The 9,324-nt window shown below is 40.4% G+C and overlaps 1 pseudogene; it reads left to right on the top strand.

The window, feature by feature from the left end:
• Positions 1–2,080: 2,080 nt before the first annotated feature.
• LOC131555476 (PWWP domain-containing DNA repair factor 3A-like) lies at positions 2,081–8,708 on the top strand (annotated as a pseudogene).
• Positions 8,709–9,324: the final 616 nt, after the last annotated feature.

The raw sequence follows: 9,324 nt of genomic DNA, 5'->3' as shown, positions 1-9,324 counted from the left end.
ATCCAAATGTCTTTGAATATTTTCCCCACAGTTATTCAGGTATCATTTAGAGAACTGAAGCATAACCAAAGATATCATAAGGATCTATTGACATGCCTTCTGGAAAAGACTGTTCATTTAGAAAGGGAAGAACAATGTATTATAATCATGCCCTTGAAGATGTCTGAACGTCTTTAAACAACTTCTGAGCTAAATAACTTCTCATTTGAATACAAGTACGATCTTGCTCACAAAACTTCAACTGATCTACCAAGAAAATAGCTAAGGATCATCAAGAATGGAAATTTAACTTAAGCTGTAAAATGAAAAGTCTGAATTTTAAAAGTACTTTATATTTTCAAGCAGTGTATGTCCCTTCATATTTACTTTTGTGAGCTTACTTATTGTCCTTTAAAAGCAAATTACATATGCTGCAACTATCTGTTGACTGATGTGTTACAGATTGTACTGGTTTAGGGCAATTTTGGGGAAAATTCAATAGGATGATGAAACTGGTAAAATGAGCACGACTAAAACCCCTTGTGGGTTTTGCACTGAACCTCAAATACACAGAATCAAGCAGCAAGGTAGTGAGAAGAGATATTTCAGTATTAGCAACAGGGTGAAGTTGTTGGATGTCTTTCAAATTATTATGCCAGTCCAGACATTTTTTGCATAATGAGAACATCTTTCATGTGTCAGAGCAGGTTTTGATTATAACTAAATAAGTGAAAGCAGGGATATGTTGATAAGGTCACCTTTAATGTAAAGTTTGCTCTGAGTTGTCTAAAGTATTTATTGGAACAGGGGAATCTGCTCATAAAGTGAGGAATTCAAAGAAAAAATATTTTAAACCATCATATTTTAGAGGAAAATATAAACATCCCCTTCCTCAAAAATAACCCCACAAAAATGAACACACCAATACTGAGAAAAGAGAACAAAAGAGAACTGTTAAAAGAAGCAAACAAAATAGCAATAATGAAACATAATTTTTATTACTTACCATTAAAATTATTTCTTCAAACTCATGTTACTAAATTGGCTTTAATTTTTTGAGATTATGTTTAATAAATTGGAAAACTTTGCTCTATGTATGTTTGAATAGTCTCTGTCTGCTTGTAGTTGGATTTTCCTGAAAACTGTCATTTCCTGTGTTCAGAAAAAAACAAAAGAAAATGTTGATTTGAAGAGCACATTATTATACAAAGAATGTACTTCCAATGGGGGCTGGATGATTATAGGCTCAATTTATGAATTTTTTTATATTATCCTATTTATATATAGCATTACCCAGTAAGAATAATATGTTTCTTTTAAAAATCTCAGTCACTCAATAGCTAAAATCTGTCCTCTAAGATAAACTTGGAGCAAATAAACTACAACAGTAAGGGATAATTAAAAGACTTAGACGGTAGCTTCATGGATTGTTTTTCTAGATTTTTGCAAGAGATTCTGGAGCTCACCTTTGGACAAGGACTTGTAACCCACGTATATTGGACATTTTTTCACCTTGTGGCTGCTCTTAGCACAAGGTGAACACATGTTTTCTGAAGCATAGTGTGAATGCTTCTAAACACTTGCTTTCTCTTTTTCCAGATGGTCATTTGTTCAGAAAAAAAAGGAATTGCCTTTACACATAGCTATAGCCACCATATTACAGCAGGTGAAATCCATGAAGTTGTACTGTAACTGCTGAAATGGGAAGGGTGCTAGGACTTCTTGAGCAACTTGGAACAAGTGCTACAGATCTGTCATTTGGCAATCATGAAAAGCTTTGAAAGTAAACAAATGAAAGTACTGAAATTTGTTGAAATTGCTATTACTGAGTTGTAATAGCAGTGCAGCCTAGGAAAGGCTGTTTCAGAGGATATATATAATATATGCATTGAGCTTACAGAGCTAACAATAATAGCAGAACCTTTAATACAGCAGAAAAAATTGTTTAGACTCATAGAGCCATCAAAGGACAAAACAGTTTGGGTTGAGAAGGACCTTTAAAGATTAGCTAGCCTAACCCCTCTGCAATGATCAGGGGTTATCTTCAGCTGTCTCAGGCTGCCCAGAGCCCCACCCAACCTGACCTCCAGTGTTTCCAGCAATGGGGCATCTACCACCACTTTGGTATGTGCTTCATACAGATGAAGGCACAAAGGTATCTTATGTGTAGCAAACATTGTAATAAAGATCATTTTGTTGATGATGATCAAAAATTGAGTGCCTTCATTAGCATATTTTAAAATTGATAAATCCTGGTGATAGCCTAGGAAGCTGTGCTGCCACAGGCCTAGGATCAGAGAAAAAGTCAGACAGTCCTTTTCTTCTGAGTTGTGTTTGTGTATTTCTGGAACAGAAAATGCATGCCTCACATACTCTTCCAAAAAATCATATTCCCTCTTTTAGTCTAGTTCCAAAATTGCTCCAAGAACTTTAGTTTTCATGCTAGTATTATTTTTAAGTTGTATTTTGGAAAGGAAAGCCTGAGAGAATGTTCCAGCACTGAAGTTTGTTACTTAAGATTAAATAATTAAATGAGAATACTTAGTATAGAAACGTTAAGGTTATATGTTTGAAAACTAGGAGGCAAATCAAGCCCCCTTAAGCCTGCTTTAATATTATTAATGGAAGTTGATATACAGAAAAATATAACATAAGTATGATCTTTAAGCTCCTCTTGTAATTCAGGGTCCTGATTCGTGAGCATAGAACACATGACAGTGGCAAAACTAGACAGCCTACTTAACTAGGTCAGGGACTTGCTTAACTAGGAGTCAGGGAATTGCTTTTTTGTGTGTTTTAATCTTTTTTTCCTGCAATGCTGCACAGACTAATTATTTCGATACATTATGATGCCAATTTGAGCAAAGAATGCATTTAAATAAAATAAGTTTCTGGAATATGACTTCATTATGATTTTTCTAAAGATTTTGTTTACATGGTCTACAACACTCCTTAACCAACACTTCCAGGTGGGCTAGGAAAATATGACTTAAGGAAAGGGTTGCATAGAAATTTTGCATTTTTGTTTCCACAAATATTGAGAATTAATTTATTCATAAATTTGATAAACATACGTCCTTGGAACTTTGCAGTCTTTCTACACTACCTTCATTTCCAAAGTGTGTGTACCTTTGGGTGTGTAAATATATGTGTGCAGATTAGGCACATATAGATAAAATCTGCATAAATTACTGATATGTTATCACAGCTAGAAACTGTAATGTGGAAGGATCTTAATCGTGCCTTTAACCATTTACTTGTTTTTCAGTGGAAAACAGAGTTTGGAAAAACATCAGTTTTTCTGCCTGTTTTAATTTCATTGGGGTTTTTTGAGGCTGCTTGTTTGTTTGGGAGTTTTTGGGTTTGGGTTTTTTAATGCAAGTAATTATCATTATAACAATTTAGCATTGTATTTTTTTTCTTTGGAGTGTGGTACAGTATGTTTATTCTTCAACTCCAAGTCAAATCTTTGAACAGATCTGGTTTTCATTTAGAAAGAAAAAAAATCTTGTGTGCTTCCCCTCCCATTTCCCTCATCCCAGATTCCCAAGTCTGGATGAGCAATATGAGTAACAGGATCAAGTTAAAGTCATCCCCTGAGAGAAATTATCTTAAAAACTGAAAATTAAAAGATGCCAGAAATATAAAAGAAAACTCACCAGCATACATGCCTAAGACAAAAGTGTGGTTCTATTTCTATTAGTAGTGTGTGCTGATATCAATGTTGGGATATCAATTAATTAAAAAATCTAGTCTAATAGTACCACAAATACAGATGAGAGAAAGGTGGAAGTAATTCCTTTGATTTTCCCAGGTCTTTCAGGCTACTTTGCGAGACTTCTAATTACTCCAATATACAATTCTAAACATTTTAAAGTTCTCACCACTCCTGATGAATAGGGTTTTCCTTTATTGTTTCCAGTGTACAAATAATTCACTGCTCATCCTAGCTGGTTGCTAAGCATCCTTCCCTAGGAAGGCAGACACCAAGAAAAAACAAGTGAGTTCTCATAGCTTTGTCCAGAATTGGAATCGAAATATTTTATTTATTTATTAATGACATGTAATTAATCCACAGTGAACTTTAGACTCGGGATCAATATTGGTAATGTAACTGATAAATCATGTTACCAGACCCTTGGAGAGAATTAATAAACAGCTACATATCTCCCAGCCCCCTGAAGCACCCCCTCCCCACATCCCCTGCGCGCCCCACGCCCCAGGCAGCTCCTCACTGTCCCTGGGCGGTGCCAAATGCTCCCCGCCCTGCTGTGCACCCCTGCAGGTGTCCTCTTTCCAGCCATGGGCCGCTGCCTCACCTGGCAACTCTTCATGCTGCTTCTACACCACTTTTCCAGGCTGGATCCCTCTGTATTTCTATTTCTTTTATTGTATTCAAAAGAATTTCTCTTCTTCTGGTTAATTCTCTGGATAACTTGGCTGATAGTGGCCTTCCTTTTGTCACATGGTTACAAGAAGGATATTGAGGCACTGAAGCATGTCAGGAGAGGGGCAATGAAGCTGGCAGAAGGTCTGGAACACAAATCTCCTGAGGAGCAGCTGACAGAACTGGGATTGGGATTGTTTAGCCTGGAGAAACTGGGGCTCAGGGAGACCTTATCGTTCTCTATAACTCCCTGAAAGGTTGTAGAGAGGCGGAAGTTGGTCTTTTCTCCCAAGTAACAAGTGACAGGACAAGGGGAAATGCTCTCAAATTGCACCATTGGAGGTTTAATTTGGATATTAGGAAAAAATTCTTTACTGAAAGGGCTGTCAAACATCAGGAACAGATCACCCAGGAAAGTGGTAGAGTTATTATGCCTGGAAGTACTTAAAAACATAAAGATGTGGTGCTCAGGGATGTGGTTTAGTGGTGGATTTGGCAGCATGGCTAAATGGTCTGAGACGTCTTCTCTCAGGTACATTAGGAGCAAATCCCCTCGCTGGTACTGGGCACACCCCACAGAGTCACAGTCCTGCCTAAAGAGCTGGGGCTACCAAGATCACCCCATGTGAGGATCATGTGAGCACCCTACAAAGATATTTATGTTACAGCTGCAAATGGTAAAAACATTCCTCTGAGAGAAATCTTAGAATTTATTTCATACAGACATAATTTTTGTTTGTTCAGCTTGAGCCATTCTGTTAATTTTACCATGTAAAACTATACTTTGAGATTAAAGTAACCTGGGCAAAGACAAGGTGGGGAGGTGGTTAAAAGAGACACAGGATGAAACTTAGAGGGATAGCAGTAGAAAAATTCAGGCATCTTAACTTTACGGCTCAAATATGATGTGGTTGTCCTTGAATTACAAAAAGTCAAAGAGGTATGTTTCATTACTGTAAGAAAACTGGCCTGGCCTGGTTTAGATATTTTAAACATTTTGGTTGAGACAAGATGGCTTGTCCTGTGTAACTGACTATTTCTGCCCAAAAAATTTGAAAGGAACTTGATTGTTGTAGACTTACACAACAGTTTAAGTTGTGTAAGTCTGAAGTTACACAAGTAACTTCTGAAGTTAGACATGTAAACATGCAGCCTTTACTGCCTATGACTAGACATCAAAGCAGAAATTACTTGAAAAGTCTGCATCAAAGCATGGTTTCCTGTTGAATTCCACAAAATATTTCCAGCAGAATACACAGTGGAATTCTATCTCTTTATAGATCATGAGCCAATGAAATAATAATAAAAATGAGCTTTCAACTGAAACAAAGTTCCTCCACACCTCGTTCTAGTTGTGCTGGATCTTTAAAGACTCTCTATACCCCTAAAGCAAAATGAGCACTGATTTCAAGAGGGAGAGAGAGAGACTGAGTATCTGTTTCACAGGTGATCCAAAAGAGTTTTGCTATAGGAACAGATTCTTCTCTAGAGTAAATTGGCCTACACCTCTATGCTTGTTATTCTTTACCATTGGTCAACAAAACCTGTTCATAAAAATCTCTAATAGTGGGTAATCCAGACCCTTCCAGAGATTACTTTTTTCCAATATTTAGGTTCGTCATATTTAATGTTTGCCATTTAATATTTTTGTAATGTCCAATATAAATCACTTTAGCTAGTCTTATTCCCAAGTGAGATACAGAGAGCAGATTTTCAAAGCCTTCTTTTGTGTGCAGCAATAATTTGCATATTTGATGACTGTTGCTACATTTTCCTTCTGCATACCCTTCTTAAGGCTGTTTTTTCCTGTCTATCCTCATCATCATGATTTTCAGACTGTTGATCTTACCTGTTATTTATCACTGGATTTCTCCAGCTGGCCCATAACTTTATTGAAACTTTTCCCGAAACAAATGTTGACTTTAGTTAGAAGTGTTGCCTACATGCTTTTTAAGCAGTCTTTCAACTGCTTCTGATGAGGAACAGTTGAACCAGATTTAAAAGAAAAGACGTGGAACTGTTTTTTTGTTTAGTTGGTTGTTATTCTTTTTCTTACAAAGATTCTCATAATATAAAGACTGTAGTGTCAGAAATTATTAAGACTGATGTTCCATATTGGATAAAAAAGCACATCAGCTCTTCTCATTACCATGTCTGCATTGCTCTAAAAACTTTAAGGACCTCTATACCGCAATTCTTTTTCAAAGGCTTCTGCTCATTGTAGTATCATCTGATGGCAACAGAAACCTACTTGTTAATTCATTTAATGAGAAAAAGAACACAGAAAATAATTCTCATTTACTTTCAATGCCCAATCTGGCATTTAGTCACTGGGATCAGGCCCTTGGTCAATGCCTGTAGCCATTGCCTCCACAGCTGGAGCACAAGGAAAGTGCGAGTGAGGCCGTGGAGGAGTTGCGATATCGCTGTTCCCTTAAAATTCCCTGGATATTCTCCATCAGACTGACTCCAGCAGTCAAACACCACCTGCAGAAGGACCAAATCCCAAATTTTCCCGGGAGAAATCTGCCCCATCCACCCTCTCCCACAGCTTCTTGTTGCTCTCTTGCTCTAAAAGTCAGAACCTGAGGCTGCCTTGATGAAAAGAAAGTTCCAGAATAACTGTGGGCTGAAGGATGATTCCAAAGCACACAGCCAGGGAGGTTCTGTGACTCCAGGGGAGAGGGGAAAAGCACCTGGAAGTGGCACAAACACTTCCAGAGCACTTGGAACTGAAGCAAGCCCTGCTAGAACACATGGAGGTGGAACAAAGCTTACCAGGTGCGGGGCCAGAGACTCCAGTGTGGCACCAGCCCCTGACAGTCACAACTGCAAAAAAACAGAACCAAAATCATCACCTAGACAGAGGAAAAACCAGCCCAAAATGGGGAATGGAGTCTCCCGTAAGCCAGAGGCTGGAAGCAGTCAGCAAGGAAAAAAAAAGAAGTGAAGGGATGATTCCCCCCAGGATCAAACACAGGTAGTTCCTGAGGAGGGGTCTCCCTCTGTCCTCTCTAAATCTGGCACCATGGAACCTTCCAGAAAAACAGGAACTCAGCCTGGGAGAACATTCCTGGATTCCTCCTGTGAAACTGCCTCAGATGAGTTGGAGAAAAGCATCAGCAGTGAGAGTGAGAGCCTGGCAATGCAGCTGGATGGGAGGAGAGAGGCAGAGGGTGGAGAACACCTGGATGGGGCAGGTGTGGCCTCAGGCACAAAAGGAAATGCAGGAACCACCCTGGATCCTCAGCTGGGCCTACTGGTGCCTTCGCTCAGCCTAAGGAGGAGAAAAACCAGGATCCCTCACACCTGGCTGGGAATAAAGCCCCTGACTCAGAGGAAGATGAAGGGCTGGAACCCTCTGTGATGTCTTCCACGATCATTTCCTCAGAAAGCCTCCCTCTACTCTCACCTCTGACAGATGAAGAGGAGGAAAATTTACCAAGCGTTCTGTCCCATCGAGAACCCAGATTCTTCGAGGAAGGGATGTTGGTGTGGTACAAGCAGTGTCAGCATCTGTACTGGCCATCAGTGGTGAATCAGTGAAGAAGAAGCACTGGAGGGCCTGGTGTGCTCTTCACAGAGGGCACCACAAATGAGAAGAAAAAAGTTTTCTCAATGTCTCTGATGAGCCTGAAGCACTTTGACTGTAAGGAGAAGCAGGAGCTCATTGAATGAGCCAAGGAGAACTATTCCAGGGAAATCTAGTGGTGCCTCCATCTGATTCTGGACTATTGGATACAAGTGGGCTACTGGTATTTGCTACCTAGTGAGGAAAAAGGGATACCATGGTGCAGATACCCTTCCCACACACAGGGGAGAAAGGGGCTGGACAGTCTTCCTCAGACACACCCTCCAGAATCCCCTGAGGAAGCTCCTCCCTGATAGGACCAGAACTGCCAGGGACAGGGAGAACAAGAAGCTGGTGGAGCTCATAGTGAAAACAAAAGGGGCCGATGAGCATCTCCTGGGGATCTTGAAAACTGGGAAACAATCCCACTGGCTGAATAAATTCCTGAATTCCAGCCGGTACGTGACCTGTGTGGAGACTTATTTGGAAGATGAGAATCAGCTGGACCTGGTGGTTGGGTACCTGAAGGATGTGTACAGGAAGATGGACCAAGAACCTGCACCAGATAGATCCTGGCTAATGGCATAAGATTCATCTTAAATGTACTTGTACCTGAGGCCATCATCTGTGCCCCTGGATGACATTGATTACGAGGAGGCAGAAGAGAAGTACATTAAAGGACCACCTGTGAGCAAAAGAGCGAGAGTTGTTTGATGACAAGTTTTGGGAAGCAAAAAGCTCAAGACAGAGCCGGAGCCTGTGGAGAGCTGAGGAGTGGCTGGGACTGTCCTGGGGTCAGGTGTAAATAACCAGTGGTGATTGGATAAAACGTGGCATTATTTGTAAAGTCTGTGTGTGCATTCCCAAATCCTCTGTTCCCAGTCCCATCTAGGCTCTCAAACCTTGCTGCTTCCCATGGCCTCACCATGTTCAGGATCCACTAGATCCTCACCCATCAGTGCCCTCCTGGGGGGCTGCCAGAGACCCCAGTGCTGTGCAGAGCTTCTGCTGCTCCACTGACTTCCACGTGGGTTCTTTTAGCCAAACACCCGACTTGAGAAGGGATCTTGGTCTGCTTTGTGGCCAGTGGTGCCTGGTGGCCTCCTTGCTCCTGATAAAACCAGGGTGTTCCTGGCAGGGAAGGCTCCTGGGGGCTCCCCCTTCCTGCCTCACGGGTCTCCAAAGGTGAAAGGTGATCAGATTGGTGCCCATAGCTGCCACCTGGATCACAAAGATTTGGATTCTTGTTTTGTTATGACAAGTAAAATTCTATGGAGAAGGAATCCAGGTTTGCTTAAACAAAACTATTCCCTTCAGATAAAGCTGTAAGATCCTGTATGTCTCAGTCTCACATTATTAATCACTGGGAAATGAACCCACAAAAAAA

This window comes from Ammospiza caudacuta, chromosome 3, assembly GCF_027887145.1.
Source record: "Ammospiza caudacuta isolate bAmmCau1 chromosome 3, bAmmCau1.pri, whole genome shotgun sequence".
Taxonomy (NCBI): Eukaryota; Metazoa; Chordata; class Aves; order Passeriformes; family Passerellidae; genus Ammospiza; species Ammospiza caudacuta.
The sequence above is the reverse complement of the archived record's forward strand: the minus strand, read 5'-3'. Positions and strand labels throughout refer to the sequence as shown.